Here is an 11,267-nt window from a genome sequence, read left to right as displayed (position 1 = left end):
AAAGGGAATGGGTTTGAGTCTGTTATATGTCATTTATGGTTTACCCTTTGAGCCAAGGGTCTATTTGAGCCCAACTTTGTCAATCCCATAAAGTTTAGTGCTAAGCAGGAGCATTTGCAGATACAGACGAGAATCCAATGTTGCGAAAGTTGCAGTAATCATGGTATGTATAACCATATCCTTATAAATATAAACATTCACTCTGTTGTTTTGTTGGAGCCTACTCTGAGAGTGAATGTTGTTATAATCCACATGTATGAGAGGGTATGTCAGTATCTACTGGCCATATGACTTGTGTTAAGCTTGGGACCTGTCCACTAACTTGAAATGCATCCAACATAGCATTGCTATTGTTTGTGATTTGTGATCTTTTAGCCTTTTTTTTTTGGGTTCAATTTGATTCTACCATTCAGTTCAATTCTGCAGTTAGTCTTGAACGAGGGTATTATCATGGTAACATTCTGCTCCACCCTTTTTTTTCTTGTTTTTTTTTAAAGTACTTTTTTTTTTTTTTTTCCCCCTGTTGTGTTGTTGATCATCTTCTTTGAAATTTTAGTGTTATTATCCTCACTGTCTAAAGTCTGCGTGGTTTCATGCTAAATGATATCGCAAACTAAATCCCCAAAAATGATGTTGAACATCGTTTTGGTTCCTTTAAATGATAAGAGGATTATCATGTCATCCTTTTGGGGCCTTCATTTGGTCATTCAGGTTCAAAACCAGAATTAAAGAAAAGGTTTAATTCATGATATTAACAACTAATCAAGCTTTAATCTAGTAGTGGATGAACTTAAGTGTTCCAAGTTTAGATTATGCATTGTAAACGTTTATAAAAACTCATTATCTTTAAGCATCTAATAAACTTTCGTATGTCAAATACTAAATTAAAACTCAGTGCTCTTAAAGCATCTAATAACTTTTTCATACATAAAATACTAAATTAAGAGAAACAAAAAGACATATGGAGGACAAGCGCACAACAAAGAAATGAAAAATAAAGGGAAAAAGGAAAAAAAAAGAAAAGTAGATGTTATTTACAGTAATTAAGAAGATGAAAGAGGATGTCATGAACCAAATAATTTGGTCTAAAGTGGTTCGGCTTGAGCTGATGGAAATGCCCCTTTTACTTTTTTACATATCACCATTCATTGCAATTCCAGAATTAAAAGAGGAAACACGGCTCCACAGTGTTCCCCCCCAAAACAGGCTTTGCAGCTATCCATATGTTAAATTGTCTCATGACTTGTCTTCTTCTATTTCTCAACATTTGTATCTTACTTTCACTTTCCTGATCATGACTTTCCATGTCTTCATTCTACCCACTTGATCAGAAATTTATTTCCCAAATAAAATCAACTAATACTGATAACCCATTAACATTTATATCTAGTTTTCCTCAATTGAGATCTTGGAAAATTTAGATAGAATAGAGCTCAACTACTGTTGTTGTAATATGATTTTTGAACCTTAAGACAACAAGATTCTTGTTAACCAAAGATTATGATAGATGTGTTGTGGCAATTTTCTTAAAATTGAAATGGGTCGTTGCATACAAGAATGTCAAATTTGAAAGCTTGAGTTGATTATCTTAATTTGTTGTCTTGCAATTTATTCCATGCGAACAACCTTCACTGAATTTAAAGAGAGACATCTCTTCAAAGGCCATGTGCATAGACTAAGATCCTTCAACTCCTTCCTTCTGGTCCACTCCTTAATTTTCTCTTTCAGTGCTTCTTTTCTTGATTAATGCACATATACATATACATGTATATATGTCTCTGATATTGACGACCCATCTTTAACTTCTAAAAATGATAGCTAGCTAGCTTCATTTAAACTTTAAAGGCCTCATAAACCATCACAAACATTGTAAATAGTATACTAAGAACAATAATGCAATCCACAAAAGATTACCAACAGGATGCTTGAAACAGCATTGACAATACCCGTTACTATAGTTATTGCTTTTACACTTACAAAGACAACACCCATGATGGATTTTAAAGAGATTTATTTGTTAGTTAACTTTAATTTGATCATCAGCCGTTGGATCCCATCAGGGTGCATCATGATTAACTTGCTAATGATGAAGAGACCCACATGGTTAAAATGGGAAAAATATGTAAATGGGATAAAACATTGATGTGGGTCAGTCAAATAATTAATGGGTGTCCAGATTCAGATATGTATCATCTTGTTTTTATTTTTCATTTTTATTTTTATCTTGTGAAGACAAAACTCGTGTGTACTTGAAATTGAAACCTAAACTGAAAAAAATTAGTGAACAATAATTATTACATACTCATTAGGATCTTGCTTGATTTCAATGCTGATTATATATATATATATATATATATACACATGTGTGTCCTATATATATGTCCAATATCAAAAGCAAGCATTAATGTTCAACCATAAAACAAGTTGTTCCAACCTCTATGAGGTACTAAGACCCACCACAATACATGCACTTTCTTATTAATTATTACTCTTAAGAATTCATAACTAAATACTTATTTATCACACACATGAAAAGATGCATAAGTATATATTAAGATGTCATGTATCATGAAAATAAATATCAACAAATTTAAATATTTTAATTCAAACCTTATTATTAGGCCGAATAAGAGTTTTAGGTATATGTGTGAGTAATTTTGCATTTAAAACTAAAATAATTAAACTTTTTGTATAAATAAATAAATAAATATAAAATACTCAAGTAGACACAATTATTCAAATTATATATACTATTATGTAGTTTATCTTTTTGTGTAGCTTGATAAACTTATTCAATTTCATAAATTAAACATGTTACGTTTATTTAGTAAGGTGGAGTATCAAGTCATCATCCAACTTTGAAAATACATGATACAGTTCTTGTTTATGACTGCGGGCCAGTCTGAAACGACTGAGTTTTGCACCAAAACCTAACATTTGGGAAAGAAGAAACAGAACGATCTTTGGCTCTCAGAGGTGGACCTCCTTCAAATCTCAATTAAATGTTCTTTTGACTAGTAGTAGGTTTGAGTATTTTGAAGATGATATCAATCAATCTTTCATGTGATTAATAATTGGTTGGTTACCATGGCAAGTGTTTGGTTCACCTTGTAAATTGGTGTGTGTGTACATATATGTATGTTTATATATATATATATATATATATATATATATACACATATAAGTTTGTAATTTTCAAATAGCATTTTAAAGTTTTTTATAATTTTCTAAGTAGCAGAGAATTTGACATTTATAAATTAAGCACCTTAAAAATTATACTAGCAATATTTAAAAAACTCATCATTTCTAACTTAAAATTCATAAATTCTAAAAAGATATTATTGGTGACTTAAAAGTCTAAATTACCTCTTACAATTAACAATACAATAATTTCGTGATTAAAATTATTGTATTTTATTTAAAAATCATAATTTTAAACCTTAGTGTGGACATAAAATTCGTCATTTTATGAGTGTATTATAAGTTGATAGTAAATGACTTATAGTATTTGCTTTAGTGAACTTTGAAACCTAACTTACCATTATATTAGTGGAATATGAAATCAAGTTGTCAAATTTTGATAATAGAAAAAAAAACGTAGAATATACTTTCTTTAAAAGTCTTGTGGAAAATTTAAGATACTTAACTTTTATAAGATTTAATATTTTTTTTGCGGTTAAGTACAAGCCAGGATGACTAATCAACCAATCTTGGGGTAAAGTGCCTCTTCAACTTATGTTTACTTCCGCTTAACTCTTGTACGCAGAAAATAAGACTCAATTTTTTATTTTTACTGCCAATTTATAAGCAATTTTCTTTCACTCATATAACTATCTAATTTACTTTATTAATCCCAAAGATGAATAATGAAGATATTTATTTAATTTATTTAACTTATTTTTCTAGAACGAAAGGTATAGGGAAAAGAAAAGTTTATGTTTCAACGAATCACACGTAGAGATATTGATATCTTAATAAGTTGTTTTATAAAATTCCCTATCATTTCTCACACGAATATTACTAAAAGAACCCTATTTTATCTTAAAGGTACTGTTGATTTTGAATTATTTTACTCTTTATCTAATGATTTCAACCTTGTAGAATTTTGCAATAATAATTTTGCTAGAGGTGTTGAGATAGAAAAAATAAAATTAATTATATATTTTTTTTATATGTAATTGTGCAATTAAATAGAGTTTTAAGAAGTAAGTTATTATGACATTATCAACTTGTAAATTTGAATATGTGGCGACAATTTCTTTTATTTGTCATGTTATATGACTTAGTAAGTTATTGAATGAAATACAAACATTAGTCAAGAATCTAAGTATTTTATGACTAAAGCAAGCTAGTAGATACAGTGTATTATTTCATTAGGGATTACATTATTAAAAAGAAAGTTCAGCTCAAATAACTGAAAACTCAAAATCAAGTTATGAATTTTTTTACCAAACTATTCAAGTTTGAAATTTTCTTAAAGATTACGTGCTAATCTGGGAACGAAAAGGAAAAGGGGAGTGTTGAAAATAATAATTGCAAATTTCAAGGTGTCTATTCTTTTTGTGTTACTAGAGAATTAAGTTAAATATAAGTTATTAATATAATAATTAATATGTGTCTTTTGAGTATTTTTAAATAGTTCATATATTATATTTAATTATGGTTAATGAATTATACTTAATTATAATTCATATATTTGAAATTTTAAGAGTTGTATGAATATGAATGTTTATATATACCCACCCATATATTTGAAATATATATTAGAATAACAAATTGCAAATTAATAAAAAAAGAAATTGAATTTTCCTTTCATTGTATGAATTTATATTAAAAAATGTATATATTTAGCTTATGAGAGTTCCATTAGGCATAAACATACGTAACATTAACATTATCGTTTATGCATGCGACTCAAACTTTTTGATTAAGGAATGATTATGATCATGAACCTCATTAGTGAGATTCTAGTTGAAGTGGGTGTGTGAGAGTTGTCCCCTTCGATTTGGTTGGTTGAGGCTGACATATTCTAACTTTGTTTTCAAAAATTATTCATCATTTCTCTTGTACTCTTGTCCTTGTTCTTAGTAACTCATCCCTCCATGTTAACCAACTGATCTGCAGAACCCTCCATTGCTGGGCACCAGCTTTTTCTCACTGTGAATAAATTGATATAATTATATATATATATATATATATATATATAAGTTTGTTTTCCAAGATTAGGACTCGTGAATGAGCAAAACGCGATGAGGGTGACAGCTCAATCAAAGGCTTAAATTTTCTGATTTGGAATGTTGAATACATGTTTATCTAAATGTGTACATATGGTTTATATGTATGTATGTATGTATGTATGTATGTGTATGTTCCTGCTGGCAGTTTTTACAGAGAAGGAAACAAGGGTGGACAAGAGAGGTTCTTACGAGAAATGCGACAAGAAAGGCCATCATTTTGTTATGATTAGTAGCTATTACTTCCGCAGCTCGTCACAAGTTTTCTGTACATATATGGGACCACCATTCACCAAATACCAAACTTGCATTTATGTGCATATACAGATATATCTTTGTAATATATATATATATATATATATACACATCTCTAATATCTCCTATATATATATATATATATATGTATTGATATCTATCTAATTTCATTTGAACCATTGCTGTCAGATTAAATTGTAGTAGTAGGTAGCCAAGGGAGCTGAGACTTGGAATATTTGGGTGTCAATTTCCATGTGTAAGATAAGATCAGAAGAATCATCTTCTCAATAATTTCAAACAGATGAAGCAATTATTACCTTATTATTGCTTTTTTACTTCATGTGACAAAATCCAAAACATTCATCCCCCTAATTTGGAGAATTCACCTTATATTATTCTTTAGTTACACATATATATATATATACATATTTGTTCTATATATGACCATTATGTAAATTTCATTGGAAGACAAAATTTGATGATGATTTTTTCTAGAGAATTTGAAGCTAAATTATTATGTATAAAATTGATTATTTTGTTTGAATTATGATTATGGAATTTATTAAAATTTTTACATTTATTAAAAATTAGCTAGGAATGTTGATTATAATATACACATATATTACTTAAAATTTGTCATGATTTTATATATATTGGTTAGTTTATATATAGCTATCATATAATTAGAATTACCATTATTCTGAATTAACTAACACACACAATCACACACATGGATTTAGATATATATATATATATATACATATATATTTGTATGAGTGTGTGTGTGTGTAGATGCATAAACTAATAAATAATTATAGGCTTTATGATATTGGGGGACAAATTTTCCACATGCTTTAGAAAAAGAAAGAAAGAAAGAAAGAAGAAAAATAAAGGAGATAAGATTGTTTTTGAGAGTTAGGTTAGCATGAGATCAAAAGGTGGGAGAGGGACCAAATAGAGAAGAAAATGTCCTTTGAAAAAAAATACCCAATAATCCCAATCTCTGTCTCTCCATTTTACTTTCATTTTCCATATCCATATATATATATATATATACACACACACACACACATACATACACCTACTACATATCCTTTTTGTTTTCCTTATCTTTATTTTCATTAATCAAAGCAATTACTTTTATTTATTAATGGGTCACTAAAGTTTCTTTGTCTACTTAAATATAGTCATAATACTTTAAATTCATATTTATGATCTTAAACTAAAATTAGTATTGTTTTCATGATTATAAACACACACACACACACACACATATAGAGTTTAGAATTCTAAGGAATTTATTAGCCAGTCAATATGGTGAGACAACATTAAAACCTCAAGACTCTTTCACAATTAACTTTCTTTTAATTCCTTTTACAAATATTCCTTAATTTCCTCTTCCTCTTTATTCAGTGTTTCTTTTTTGAGGTTGTGGTGTGTATGTTATAATAATCCTCATTTGCATAAAGCTTATAACTTTAATTGATGAGGGCCACATGCATATATGTATACATATATATATATATATATATATATATATATAGCCGCTCTAGTACTCATGACTGCTGGATAAGTGATGCCCACTGACCCTTTTTCAATCATGCCCTAATTCCATTATAAACATTGTTAACACCACATCATATGTATCTACAATTAAATTGAAGGTGATGTACAACAAACACTTTTCCTTTCAAGTGAAAAGATATTTAGGTTATATAATAATCTATACTAATTATAACAAAACATTTTAATAAAAGTAAATAAAAATACATAATTCGAATAAAGCTCATAATTTTTTTAAAAAAATAATAAAAAAAGAGAACTGCCAACTATTCAATTAATAAATAATTAGTATGTATAAATAATATTTATAATTACATTATATATATATATATATATAAACACATGTACAACTATTAATCAATTCAAACAAATAATTTATATCCTAGAAAGTGAAATAACCTTTGGATTGGTGGCCTTAGCATCTTATCATGCAACATCATTAATATCATTGCTACTTATTAATGTGATATGACACAAATATACTTCATTTTATTAAAGAGCTTTTTATTATTTAACTTAATATATATATGTATAACACACCAAAAAAAAAAATAAGTTTATTCACTACAACATTAAGTTACATTTAAACTTCCAAATATATATTTATAATATAAATAAATTACTGGGGGAAAATGATTATGGGCTATATGGCATGAGAGAAGTTGAGTGATGCATGCATATGAATGTTAATAGGACAAAATGGAAGCTGAATTCATGTGGGTTTGTACTTGAATTTCCCTCCATTGAAGCAACATCATAACACATGCATCATCATTTTGTTACTTCTCTCATGGTCCACTCCCAACTACAATGTTTCAATTTTCTTTGGGTTCCAAATCCCACCTCTATACATATAATTATCAATATTAACTACAATTATATATGCCCATCATGTGTCTCGTGCTCTCTAACATTGATTTGCTTCCTTAAATCCCTGCAGTCTGATTACAATTTGATCAATGTAATTCATAAATGAAATATTTTTTTGCAAAATTGATGTATCCATCTCAGCATGCGATAATATCATCGAATACAACATTATAAGAACGTAAAACCCTTTTGAGATATGGTTAATCAAAATTTTGTTTGAAATTTGAAAGGAGTTCCATTTCAATTTATACGTACTTTTTAATATTTAGCCAAGTAAAAGGCATATTGGTTCTTTTTATTTACATTTGTCATCTTATTTTATAACAAATTGATGATAGGTGTATGCATATATGTTATAATTCTTATATCTAAATATTATTTCTTAATATAAATATGTTGTCTCGAATAATATGATAAATCGTCAAATTTATCTAAACATAATACTAATTTGTATGAAATTTATGTATTTTATTCCATTGACAGCATTATTGTGCTCATGATTATCATAATCCTCGTGCTATGATAGATATTTCCATGAATATCTTAGCTTTTATTTAAAGTCATGGAATATTTAGATAAACATGAGTATTTTATTTTTCATACCACTCTAAAGCTCTGTTATGCTTAAGTCACTCCCTCAAGAGCCTTAATAACTAAAGCATCCACGTTCTTTTCCATGAAATAATCTTGACGTCATCATTAATTATTGATTCAAGTTATTTTAAGTGTTCCAGTACTAAAAAAAAATTACCACGATAATTTATAGGTAAGGATCATGATCTCATCATAATGGTGCCTAACACTCTAAGAAAATGATAAAGTACTTTGTACCTTAAAGATGTTATTACCCAAGAGATGACAGAATATCTAATACTTTAGAGTCAAGTGGATGTTTAAACATCTCGAAATGACTAAGAGCTTAATAACTAACCCTTAAGAGAAAATTAATACGTTAAATCAATGATACATTTTTTTTTTTTAATTTTACTTGAATATTATAGAGGATTGTAGAAAAATTAAAAACTCTCTAGAAAATTTTAGAAGATATTAAAAGAGAATTCTATAAGATGATAAAAGATTCTAGAAACTTGTAAAATTGTATGGAAGAAAGAGAGAAAATATAAGGTTGTGTAAAACTATAGAAAAAGAAAAAATTTACAGATTCTCCTTAAGACATCTATAAATACATGTAAAGACATCATTTGGAATATTTTTTAAATAAAGAGAACTACTACTATCCTTAGTCTCTAACTCTAAAACTTATTAACACTCACATCCAACAACTATAACTATGAAATCGATACATACAAATCACTTTTCACACAATATATATAAATTATTTTTCAACTATAACTTTTATACTTTTAAAATTTATATTAATATCAAACAAAATCTAACATAATATTTAGAGATAACAGAATATTTTTAATATTAAAAGAGATAATTTCGTGTACTACAAACATTCAATGATAAGAGTGGATATAAATTTTTTTTCTTCTCCAATTTAAAATGGAGATGATGTCGGGCAAATATCCATTTTTAAATAAGATGTAATGTTAAATTTACATCGCACCCAATAAAAATCTATTACAAAGTTTCAATCGAGATAACCAAATTGATATGTATGGTACGAGCATATAAATATTGGTAGTAAATGAGTTTTGATAGCTAATAATAGTGAGATACGATTTGCGCAACTATAGATAACGAAATGATTTTTTTTGTATTAAAAATTTAGCATTCATTTTATGATTTTAAAGATCTTCTTATTATTAAAAAAAAAAAAAAGAAGAGAGCCATATAATCTTTAATATCTAATGGCTAAATGTCTCGTTATATATTTTTAGATGTATGAAATTAAAAAAAAAAAAACGAAAAAAGAGATTTTTTGGTAAACCGAAGAATGATACGTATGTCCTATAGACCCATAAGTTCGAACCATGATCACGAAATTAACTCGTCCAAAGGAACATTAAATCTGCAGTTTGTTGACACACGACGGCTGCCTCATATAATGCCCTTACGGTACAAACTAAAATAAGTAATTAACCATGGGTAAGAACTACTATTTTTCCAGCGACGTGGGTGGGTAAATTTATCAGCCTCCAATTCGAGACGAGTGGGTTTCAATGTCATGCCCGTAATAGGCCTGTTAAGAGTTGAAATCTGAAGAGCCTCGTCACTCTGTCATTGTTGGTTTACGAAGACAGGAGTGAAGAAAAAAGACAATCGAAAGGTTAAAACCTTGGGTAATTTTGGCATAAGAAGACTAATTATTTATGGCTAGCTGTTTCCAAGGGAAATTAGGGAGATTAATGGATGGATATTTTTGTCATTTTGTAGCATTAAATACCGTCTGTTCTTTTCTCTGTGTTAGGTCAATTTTTCATAGCATGAGTGTCCATAAGCTTACTTCGAGTCTTGGGGGTCCGTCCCCCCCACATAATTCATATACATATAAAGATATATGTATATCTATGTATGATTAGGCTAATTTCATCGAACCACTTTTACCCTTTTGTTTTCTGATTGGACCCCCCCCCCCCCCCCCCACATAATTTCCTTCATATACATATATATATATATGTGTATGTATATGTATATCTATGTATGATTAAGCTAATTTCATCAAATCCCTTTTACCCTTTTTTTTTTTTTCTTTTCTGAATTGCTTTTAGATAAAGTTATACCAACAAAATAATGCTTCTGGGATCAACAAATTTGAATTGAATAGTCAGTAACTCTTAAATTGTTTAAGGAAGATATATTATACATTTTTTTTAACTAATATAATGAAAATGTATTTTTCAGAATGAAGAAAAATAAATTTTGAGAAGATAATATCATAAAACTTTATTTTGAAACATGATTTATCTAAAATTTATATTTTTTGTTGAATTATTTTATTTTTATTATTAATTAATTACATATATTTCAACAATTAGTTGAATGCTTTAAAAATGCAAGTTAATTTACTTCTTATCATATTACCAAAAAAAAAAAATTACACTTATCCCTTAATTATTATTTGATTTCTTACTAACTCATCGTACTAATTTAAAATTTTAAAAATATGCTTCATAATAATTTTCTTCTCTGTGTAATAAATTATGAATTTCAATCAGATTGTTTGTTCTTGTATATTTTTAATTAAAAAATTATATTATAATTAATAAATATTTCTCACATAATATGAATTTTAATGCATATTACATCAAGAAACACAAATATTTTGTAAAAGATGCATAATTTTATTTTACTTGAATTTTCTTTTCATAAATTAAATTGTATCTGGGATTAAAAAGAAAAAAAAAAAAAAAGGAACTCATTGAAATTCAATATATC

Source organism: Carica papaya, chromosome 1 (genome assembly GCF_054855325.1).
Source record: "Carica papaya isolate Zhongbai chromosome 1, ASM5485532v1, whole genome shotgun sequence".
NCBI classification, from domain to species: Eukaryota; Viridiplantae; Streptophyta; class Magnoliopsida; order Brassicales; family Caricaceae; genus Carica; species Carica papaya.
This window is presented reverse-complemented; position numbering follows the sequence as displayed.